The following is a 10,910-nucleotide window of genomic DNA, read 5'->3' as shown; positions in this document are numbered from 1 at the left end:
TGTATCAAAACATGTGTGACAGAGATTTAAATGGACTTGGATGCAAGTCATGTAAGGTCAAGTTTCCATTTAAGAGCCATTTGTATTAGCAGTCCTACCACTGTAGTTAACACAGGGGAAGAGACACTAATGATACTTAGCACATTAACATGGACAAAGCTATGTGCTACATCCTCAGGAATAAACACAGATGAACACATAACGAAGCTGTGCTTCCAATCCCTCCTCATTGTGCAGGGCTCTTGCAGAGGTTCACACAAAATGCCTCACTGGGCAGTGAGGTCCAGGATCTGGTTTGGACATAGACAATACAGCAGAGAATACACAATCTGTGTCAGTCAGGCTCACCTGACACATGCAATTTTGACTCCTCATGCATTTTGGTGAATGTGCAGGCCATACCTGCCTGAAAGCCATGCCTGCCTGCTCAGCCAAGCACAGGTTCCTCACTGCAAAATGGTCTCAGCAGAAAATGTTCAGCTCCATGTGTGGGTAACATCAGCTCCCTTGACAGAAGCAGATGGGAGGTCCATGTGCTGCTATGTCAGAAATATCTGTCATTCTCCCATCTTCCCTGTGTCCTGTATCTTAGGTTATCAGGTGTGCTCCTCTCAATGCCAGTTAAAAGGTAGGTGTCAAACACAGAAGGCACGTTCATTTATAACTGCACAGACTATAATTATGTGTAGTCTAGGGTTTATTTCCTGAACTAGGAAGGAGGAAAAATGGGTTAGGTGGGTGTGAGTAACAAGCAAGAACATGTCTTTTAGAGGTTATGAAACTACCTTGATCTCCCGGTATCAGAAGTGCTGGCTAAGAACAAACATATCAGAAAACTCTGTGCAGGCTGAGAGTTGGGACAAAAACAAGGGAATTGGGAACTGACAAGGGAATAGTAACAAGTTTCTGATCGATGATGGGAACTTAGTATTGCAAACAAAAATGGAGGAGAAATATGAGGTCACCACTACAGCTTATTTGCAGAAAGAAAAGTGCAGTCTTGGGATTACCAGGTGAGATATTTCAGAGAGAAATGGGCACTTTAATGTCAGTGTATGAAGCATCAGTGAGACCTCCTCCCATTTAATATTCTAACTACTTTTGGTAATCCATGTGCACTTTGAGATTAATTGACACCACAGCAGATGGAGGGAAGAGGTCTGAGGTGAACTGAGAGTCATTCGGGAAAGAAGATTGAAAAGCCAGTCCTCCATAGCTCAGCGAGAAAGGCAGACAAGAACCATCTCCATAAAAATACCTGAGTAAGGAGAAGTGAGCAAAACAGCTACTGAAATGAGAGCCAGTGCTGGTGCCAGAACATGTGGGGAAAGGTTCCTGACCAGCAGGGACATGGACAGCCTAGGAGAATCCCACAGTGGGGTAACAGGCAAAACCACAAAATTGTTTAAAATCGGAGCATGGTCCTTTCATGAAAAGGACCATAAACAACATTATTCCTGCATAGCAGAGAACTGGGCTCTATGATCCAGGATCCTCTTGTGCTTGTAACTTTAAATTGCCTAACAGGAATAGAACAGCAGCAAAACAAAGCCTTTGGCCACTTGTTACTGGAGTCTGTGGAATATTTTCACAGCAGTTGCAATGCCAGAAGCTCCAGTGTCCTGGCTCAACACCAACACATTCCTCTGCTTTTTAAGTCCCCCCCGTGGTTTCACTTAGTAATGCTACTCTTTGCTCCCTGTCCAAAAATTGTGGAACAATGCTGCCTTTTTGAGCTTAAAAATGTTTTCTATTTGCTGAATTGCTCTTCAAAACATAGTATAATTCACTCTAGGGTGTAACTGTGTTGCATTTTAACCTGCACAGAAATAGCATGTAGAAGTGTGGAGAGAGGATGGGAGAAAAAATAGCAATACAAAAATATCCTTATGACAACACTGAGCCCAAGTGAGAAATATTATCCTTATTTTACAGTAGGACATTTTTTATTCTTTTGATCCATAAACAAAAGGGTTTGAAATCTTTCCCATGAAAACACAATAAGCAGGTGTGGTTTAGGGCTTTGCTATCAGCTGTAGCTTTTAACCAGTCTCTGGAAATTTGGTCTTGAATCTTATTTTATGAGCCTTTCAATGACGTCTAAAGTTGAATTCTGGCTTTTCATCAAGATCAGAGAAACTTAATGACCCTGGCCTAAAGACCCTAATTTGCACTGGCAAGCTTGGAGTTCGGAACAGTACGAATTTCCCAGGGTGTGTGTGTTGGTGACTGTTAACCTGCATTACCAGTATTGCAACAGTACCTGGATCCTCCCAAACAAGAATCATGACATGCCCTATCCCAGATCAGTATCTATGGATGGCAGATATTACACAGAACAAGCAAATATTATCATTATTACTAATATTATTATTAAATTCTTGTAACAATCACCAGATAGCTGAGCTACTCCCACAGCTGCATTAGGTATCATGACTAAAATATGCAACCCTTTTGTCATTTCATCTTTTCTGAGAAAAGTGGACTGTCAAATTTCAACAGGCGATTTTAAGCATATATTTCTCAGTATGTTGGAAAATACAGCTCATAAATTGAGCCTTGCTATTCCAGTTTTATCTATATTCAGTATTGCAGCCAAGTTTTACAGACACCTAAGTAGGTCCAGACAAGATGGGGTCCTGGAGCAGTGCAGGTCGCATGGAACAAAATAGAGACCCTTAGAGTGGGGTAAATTAGTCTTCACAGAGCTCTGACTTAACAAGTTGCTTTAATATTTGGATGGAATTGGGTTAGAGATGGCTTGAGTAGAGCTGATTCTAAGCACAAGCCAAGTAGGCAGATTTTCAAGGGCATTCACCACCAGGACACAGAAGCTGCTGAGATAAGAAACTTTCTGCCTAATTTTGCTGTGCCAGAACCCTGGGAAGGGAAGGAGAGAGAGGTACAGGAGGAAGAGTTTTCCTGCTGGAGCTGCAGGAACAGCACTGCCTTCCCACCACAGCTCCTTCCCAGCCAGTGGCACAGCCAGGCTGCAGCTCCTCAGGGTGGGGGGAGCTTTAGGTGTGCCCACCTGGGAGAGGTGGTGGGGCTGCTGAGGGCAGGGACCCCTTTCAGAGCAGCCACGTGTGCAGCAGTGCCTCATGCAGCCATGCAGAGGGATGGGGAGATGGGGGCTATCAATGCCTGTGATGCCTTGGCCAGACCCTGCACCCCAGGACAGGTTTCCTGCACAGGAGCTCCATGAGATGGGATGAAATTCGGTCTTCTAGATATCCTGGAATCACCTTCTGAGCATAACAACCGAGGTGTTGAACTCAGTCCAGGTGTAGTAGCCAACACTGCTAAGAAGCGCTGCAGCACTTTGAGCAGACAGGAGTTTCCTTAGCACTACAGGTTTTGTGTCCAGCCATTTCTCTCTGCTGTCAGCCTGCCAAGATGTGATAAAAGTACCAATAAGGGCAGGGGACTCACTGCCAGGATGAAAGAGACTCCAGGCCAACCGGAGAGGACAAAGCTTCCCTGGGCAAGGGCACTCCTACACTAGGGGCTGCACTTAAAATTGCTGGCCACATTCTCCAGGAGCAGCTGCTGGCCCAAATCTCTGCAGATTTTTATTCTACTCCTCGGACTCCCTGACACTGCCCTTGCAATCTGTTTCAGCTGCCCACTCCTCATCCATCAACAATTTCATCCTCATCAAGGCTGTATCTGTGCCAGCGATAGTGCAAAACCGGTGCCACTTCTCTGGGACGAGGTGGCACCAGAATGTCCAGGAAGCCACGGGAAGAAATTACTAGGAAGGAATCGCAGCACACCAGAGAGAAGAATGGCAAACTTTACTTTCCTAGGGGCAGGCGGCCCGCAGAGCGCTCAGGGGCTGCGGCAGCGGCACGGCTGTGTCCGCCAGCCCGCTCCACGCCGAAAGTGCGCAAGGGCTCCGGGCCGGCTCCAGGGGCTCCGGGCTGGCTCCAGGGGGGCTCCAGGGGGGCTCCAGGGGCTCCGGGCCGGCTCCAGGGGCTCCGGGCCGGCTCCAGGGGGGCTCCAGGGGCTCCGGGCGGGCTCCAGGGGCTCCGGGCGGGCTCCAGGGGCTCCGGGCCGGCTCCAGGGGGGCTCCAGGGGCTCCGGGCCGGCTCCAGGGGCTCCGGGCGCCTCTCGGCCCGGCAGCCGCCGCCGGCAGGGCGGCTCCGGCCAGGAGAGGGAGCCGTGGCCCCGCGCACCCCGCCTCGCACCCCGCCTCCCCCGGCCCGGCCCGGCAGCTGCGGAGGGACGGAGCCGTGCCGTGCCGTGCCGTGCCGTGCCGTGCCGTGCCGTGCCTGCCCCGGCCCCGGGCCCGGCCCCGCAGTGACCCCGCGGGCGGCGGGACCGCCCCGAGCGCGCACGGAGCGCGGGGAGAGGGGCGGGCGGGGCGGAGCGGAGCCCGGGGGCGCGGATCGGGCACGACGGCGAGCAGGCAGCAGAGGAGGAAGAGGAGGAGGAAGAGGAAGAAGAGGAGAGCGCGGCGCTGTGCGCTCCCCGCGTCCTCAGGTGAGCCGCGCTGCCCGAGGGTGCGGGGGGACGCCCGTGTTCCTGTAGGCGTGGGCGTGGGCAGGGAGAAGGGACGCGGGAGCCTGTCCCGCCCCGCCCCGGCCGTGAACTTCGCCGCACGCGAAGGGAAAGTTTGTGTCGGAGGAGGCGGATTGCAGCCCCGGCGCGGGGGGAGCCGGGCGGCGGCGGCGCGCAGGCGGCAGCGGCCCCCGCTCCCCGGCTGGCACGGGGGGAGACGGGAAGGAAAGGAGAGGAGCCGCTCGGGAGAGCCCGAGGAGCAGCGCCCGGCGGCCAGGAGCGGCGGAGGACTGGTGGGCACGGTGCGAGCGGGCGTGCGGGGCCGGGGATGGGCAGCGGGGATGGGCGCGATGCTGCCGGTGCGGCCGCGGGGCCGGACCCCCGCGCACCCCGGCGACCCCGCGGTGTGCGGGACCCAGCGAGCTGCGGCACCGCGGGTTTGTGCCCGCCGCTCCGCAGCCGGGCCGGCCGTGCCCCCGGTCCCCGGCGTGCGGAGGGATTTGCTTCCTTCCATTCGCTCCCGCGGGCCGTGCAGAGCTGGGTATTCCTGGCTGGAGCGCGACACGCGCGGAGAAATGCAACTTTGATTTTCATCCGGATTGCAAATTCTTGAGCCTCTGATACCTGCTCTCTGCTGTCAAACGGGTTTCTGGAATGGAAGTGGGGAGAGGAAGGCTTAAGCCGTAGCAGGGAAATAAAGTGGAAGAGACGTGTCCAAGAAAACAGACTGGAAGCGATTTGATGCTGGCAGCAAGATGGCCTTTGCTGTGTTTGTTGGGGGCAGCTGCCCCCTTATGTGAAGGAGGTTTATTTATTTTTTTTATTTTGCGAGGGGTGTATCTGCAGGGAAATTGGATGGTTTCCTAAAAAAGAAGGGGGAGAAAGGAGACCATCAGTGCTTCACTACTTCAGGTGTCCCTTTTCTGTGCCAATGTCGCTTTCCCCTGTTACAGTGGCAGTGCTTGTTCCTCACTCTGGACTGGTTTCTTGCAGCGTGCCTGTACAGTGCTTGGCACAACAGAATCCTGATCTTGGGGCCTTAGGATATCACAATAAACTGGATTATAAATGCCCTGTCACATGCACACTCTCTCTTTTCATCCTGACTTCTGCTTTGTGAATAGCTAGTTATAGTGCGTGGATAAAATTCTGGTTTGGCTTTAGAGATCTTTCTTTTTTTATAAAATGATAGATTTTTTCCCATGCATTCAGGTTTTTTTGTCCTAGGAAAGGCTTTTCATTTCTGGATTTGTGAGATTACAGCAAGCTCCTTGTATTTTAAAAACACTTACCTCCTTTGTAATTAAAAAGTATTATTTTCCTGAACTGTGCCCCTCTCGGGCAAGCAGAAGTGTCACCCAATGTAAGCTTCCATACCTAGAAGGATTGTGAAGTGTTATTTATTAACTGTATGGTGGAGAGTCCATATCTCATAACTTAGAGGGTCATTTATAACAGGTTGCTTTTGGCAGCTCTGGAAGATTTACTTGCTGTCTTGTATTCCTTGCAGGAAAGGCATCCCTTGTTTTTGTGGAGAGCATCACTCCAGCCCACAGGCTCTCGAGTGGGCAGGCTTGGTGCTGGAAAGGTTCCTGCTTTCTGTCTCCATTGCCTGCCTGTGGTGAGCAGGAGGGGGCAAGCAGAGAGGATTAAACTCTAAACACCAGATATTCTTCCCTGGACGTAGGCATGGTGTTGTTGCTAGGAACACCTTGTCTGGAGGAGCAGCTAAGGATGCAGGATAATGAGGGACATGGAGAGTAAGCCTGAGAGGACTTGGGGTGGTGGAAGCCTGCAGGGCACTGCAATGACTGGGAAGTGTTAAGCTGGGAAGGTGGGAGCTGCTGCATGGAGCTGGAGGAAGGGGCTGTGGGGTGAGAGGTTATGTTTCTAACTCCATGCCTCTGTGCAAGGCAGAGGGCAGGGCTGCATCCACACAGCCCTGGGATTGCTTTCCAAGTCTCTGCTTCTAGCTTAAGTTCAAAGGGTCTGCATTTGATATGATGCTTGATGATGTCTGTCCATGCCTCCCCAGAATCCAGAAGGTCCTCTGATCCCTCCAGGGTGTTGAAGGAAAGCTTGCATATGAACACTTCTGGGCTCTCCCTTTCCACACTGTTGGTCTGTGCAGGTATTCTGCATTTGAGCATGAGCATGTACAGTGGAGATGAGTACTGCCCTGCTCTGGGCTCCAGCAGCCTCATCCCCAGGTCAGGTAGTGCTACCCAAAAACACCTGGCACCACAAAGCACACACAGATAAGAGAGACTTAAGAGGGTAGGGGGAGTGGTGTAGCAGCCTGGATACTTGGAGGTGTGGGAAATGCCTCCCTGCTGGCCTCAGAGCTGTAATTTTAAGCTCTAAAATAAGCATTCAGGAAGAATGAGGCAGAAAGATTTTGTCCTAACCTTATTCCTTCAAGACCTGAATGAACCAGATGCCAGCTCTAGGGAGGAAGAATTATATTCCTTCAGAATAAGAGTCCAAAAATTGTTTTTTTATTCCTTCTTCTCACTTCTGCTTGGATTTCTCTGTTGATTATTTTGGCAGGCACATGATTCATGTTTCTTCCCTCGTGGGTCCTGGGTCCCCTCTCTTGTCAAATGTCCTCCCATTTCAGCAAGACTCTGACTTGCAAAAACTTGCCATAAAGCCCTTGTGACTGGTGGTGTGGGAGTGGAGGTGCCCCAGCCTGGCTCTCAAAGAACAGGTTGCATTAGCCAGGTGGACAGTTAGGAAGATTATATCAGCATGTGAACGCATTCATATCTTTTTTTCTTTCTTTACCATACAGTAATGGGGAGTGCTTTGGGAATTAAAAATAGAAATAGGGAAAAGCCTATATAAGCTGAAATCTGTGAACAGCGCCACGTTATCTGGGAACTAAAACACGTTCTACAGTGGAGCTCTGCTCTTCTCCTTCCTCCCCTCTCTTTCTCTTGACACAGCTCATGGATTTCAGTGTCCCCATGAGCAGAGCCTGTGTCCTCTGTGCTGCCAGGCTGATGCAGTCTGGCTGGTGGCAGCTCTGTACCTGGAGGGCAGCTGGAGCATCTGTGGCTGGGCAGGGTGGGACAGATGTGAAGGCAGAAGGAGGCAGAGCTGGCTCAGGTGTGCCATGCTTGAGCTGACCCTTCTCACACCCTGCAGGAGGCTCTGTGTGTGCAGGTGGGGCTCTGCCATCCACGGTCTGTGTAGCTGCTTTATTCTGCTCCACCATCAGCAAAACATGCGGCTGAGATTCGCTGCTGAACCGGAACAAAGCAGCTTCTTTTGGGAGGTATTTTAGGATTTCTCCCCCACCCCAGCAGTGCTTTTGCCAGGCAGAGGGCTAATCTGACGTTTCCCAGCCACAGCGCTGGTCCGTGTGAGGCTTTTGCACGCGACTGAGCCAGATGAGCTCAGAGATGCAGGAAGGGAACTGAGCTGGGGAATTTACTTCAGTGGTGCCTGCCTGTGCTTTAGGGAATTTCGATCTTGGCCACTGTGTTTACTGTGTTCAGCCCCAGAGATCCCAGTAAGACACATGCACAGAACATGATATTCATAATCTAGGAGTCTGATTTTACAGAAAATAAAATACAGGAAAATGAGTGTACAAGTGTGTATATTTTGTTATAAGGTTCTCTAAAAATAGTTGCTTGTAAAACAGTATCTTCACTACAAGTGAAGAATCATGTCTTTAGTCAGTGCTTTGTTAATCTAACAACTCTCAGTTTCCTCAAATGGGAGTATATCCCCAGGAGTTCCTCCGACAAAGGTTTCCCCTGAGTCTGGATGATTATCCAATTACAATTTAAAGAAAATTACAGCAAGGATAATTGGCTAAAGATAGAAGTATCTGAGAGCGTTAGGGAAAGAGAAGGAGAGAGTGAGAAAGTGAGAGTTTCACTTTCTCATATGAGTAAATGAGAATTATTTCAGTCCTTAACTTTTGCAGTGAGTGGATTCAAGGTCCCTGGTGTTTGGATCTCCCTCCCTCTTCCTCCCTCCTCTCCCTCCCTCTACTCTGTCTTCTTATGTGTTGACATGATATTTAGATGAAAAAGTTACATAGATTCTTATGGAGTCTTTTTACATTTACATGTGTTAACAAAAAGAGACTGTTAACTGAAATGCTCTATTTCCAGCAGAGAATAAGACATTTCCATGAATCCTGGGCTCAGTCAGGGAAGTGGTAGGTGGCTTCTTCTCCTGGGAACACTAAGAAGGTGCCAGAGAGCCATTAGCTTGTAAATCCCACTCAGAGTAGGGCCATCAGGAGCTACCAGCTCTTCCCAGCTCTCCCAGAAGGAGACCCGTGCCCTGCCTGGCAGGAGCCCTGCGTGCTCCAGCGCTCCCATCCCAAGTCCATCACGGGCACTGAGAGCCCTGAGCTGCCATGGCAGAGTTTCCAGTTGGTTCAGGAGCATCTGAGGCTGCCTTCAAGCCCACTCACTCTTTTTCTTTGCTAACAGCTTGTTTAGGCAAGGCTGGGCAAGCTCTGCTGTTTAACCCTTGCAGCGCTGGCTGTGGCCATGGGTTGGGGGCTCTCTGGGTGCTGGTGGGAGCTCCTGGGTGCAGCCTGGCAGTGCCAGGTCAGGGGATGGAGCTGGGCTCCCCATGCAGCTCCCTGGACAGCTTTGCTGTGCTGCAGCTGAAGATACAACGTCAGTCATTCACTTACACAAATACTTAAGAAGCCTCTTCAGCTTTATTAAGCCAAGGTGTTAGCAGAACTAGAAGAAGGCTTTAAAAAAAAAGCAAATAAAAAGAGTAAGTTTTAATACCTCTCTTTATCTGGGAAAGCTGCTGGGTTTGCTTTTTTTTGTTTGTTTGTTTTCCTCACAGTTTTCTTTAATCCCTCGCATTACTGAAATAAAAGTGTGGTGGAGTATCTTGCCTCTCTTAGGCCTGATGCTGTTTATTTAGAGGGATGCGAGATTTTCCCAGTGTTCTGAGGAAGATTCTTAGGTATTTGATCAATTTGTGTGCAAAGGCTTGCAAAACTGTGACTTAAATGTTTATCCTTAGCGCTGACAGGATGTTGTGGAGTTGTTTAACTATATATTTGTAACAATTATGCTGCTTGGCAAGAAAGACGTTTTCTTCTCAGAGGGAATTTTTGTTGATTTTTTTTTTTTTGGCCTTTTTCTGCCTGTGAGTTGTGGTTATAGCTGCCTTTCTTTATCATTTTACTTTTTGTTTTAGATGTAAATAAAGAGCTAATTACAGTTAATCTCAGTGCAAAGGAATGAAATTTTAAAGCGTGAAAAATAACGCCCATCTGTTGGATTTTCAGTAACATTTTGGGGTTTGCCTTCTACTTGGAAGGATGCCAAAACTTCTCTTGCTCAATTTAAAGTTTTCTTTGCACTATTTAAACTGGATTTTTAATAATTTATAAAAACAAACAGAAATTGAAATAGCTTTTCAAATTATGTTTGGTCATGTTCTTTATGTAGTGGTTGCTAAAATGTGAACGGCTCTAACTGAAATGAGTTCAAATCCCACTGCCAAATTCTATAGGAACAGGTTGAAGACCTTCTGGAAAAGCATCCATTTTTCATAGTAGTGTATTGCATTTCTCTGTTTCCTGCCTGCTGGGGCTCCATGTGCCCAGCTATGGAGCACAAAATTACTTGTGTAATTACTTGGGTTCCCGGCCCCAAAATTACTTGTTCCAAGGGACCTGTTCCTTAAGTAGTTACTGTTTAAGATAGGCTTAGAACCCCAGTTTTTTGTGGTGGGTATGTGTTACTTTCAGCCCCATCAGCTCCACTGACTGTTGAGCACTGGGAATTAATCCATACTTTGCACTCATATGTTATCTTTCATCTCAGCATCTCTAAGCACTTAGGAGATATTAAGATGCGCTGCCGTGGTGTGAGATGGGGAGAGGCTGTTCTAAATGTGGCTGGGGAAACAGAGGCACAGATTTCTGAAGCCTCTACTAATGCACTCAGTTCAGGGGCCAGCCATTTGTAGGCTCTCTAATGCCTGATTAGCAGGGAGGCACTACAATTTTTCATGCACTGCATTTGGTGATTGATGCCTATATACAGATTTCATGTTTATTAGCCAGAAGCTCATATTTCTACCCTAAACTAGAGACTGTTTTAAAATCTTCAACCTTAGAGACTTACAGGTGCCTAGTAAATGGCAGTGTAAGGAGCCCAAATTCCTAGTTATTTTTTCTCAGGTTAGTCCTGTTGCAAAAAGTAAAACTTCACCTCCCTCCCACTATGGTAACATCCAGAGCCCCACCTACATGAATTTATTAGCAATCTGTTGCGTCAAAGTTCTGAGATGTGTAAAAAAAAAAAACTTAATTTGTGAGTAAGAGCCATGCAAATTCACTCTAATACAAATAATTGGATTTGTTCTGTTGAGAAATAGCCCCTCTTCAAGCACAGATACCTCTCAGC

General features: G+C 48.8%; 1 protein-coding gene across 1 annotated transcript in view; it reads left to right on the top strand.

The window, feature by feature from the left end:
- Nucleotides 1–4,393: 4,393 nt before the first annotated feature.
- Nucleotides 4,394–10,910, top strand: part of IL1RAP (interleukin 1 receptor accessory protein) — a 47,233-nt gene continuing 40,716 nt past the window's right edge. The window contains exon 1 of the mRNA XM_031505632.2: nucleotides 4,394–4,485. The gene's annotated coding sequence lies outside the window, so the exon portion shown is untranslated. The remainder of the gene's footprint in view (nucleotides 4,486–10,910) is intronic.

Source organism: Lonchura striata, chromosome 10 (genome assembly GCF_046129695.1).
Source record: "Lonchura striata isolate bLonStr1 chromosome 10, bLonStr1.mat, whole genome shotgun sequence".
In the NCBI taxonomy this organism is placed as follows: Eukaryota; Metazoa; Chordata; class Aves; order Passeriformes; family Estrildidae; genus Lonchura; species Lonchura striata.
This window is presented reverse-complemented; position numbering and strand designations above follow the sequence as displayed.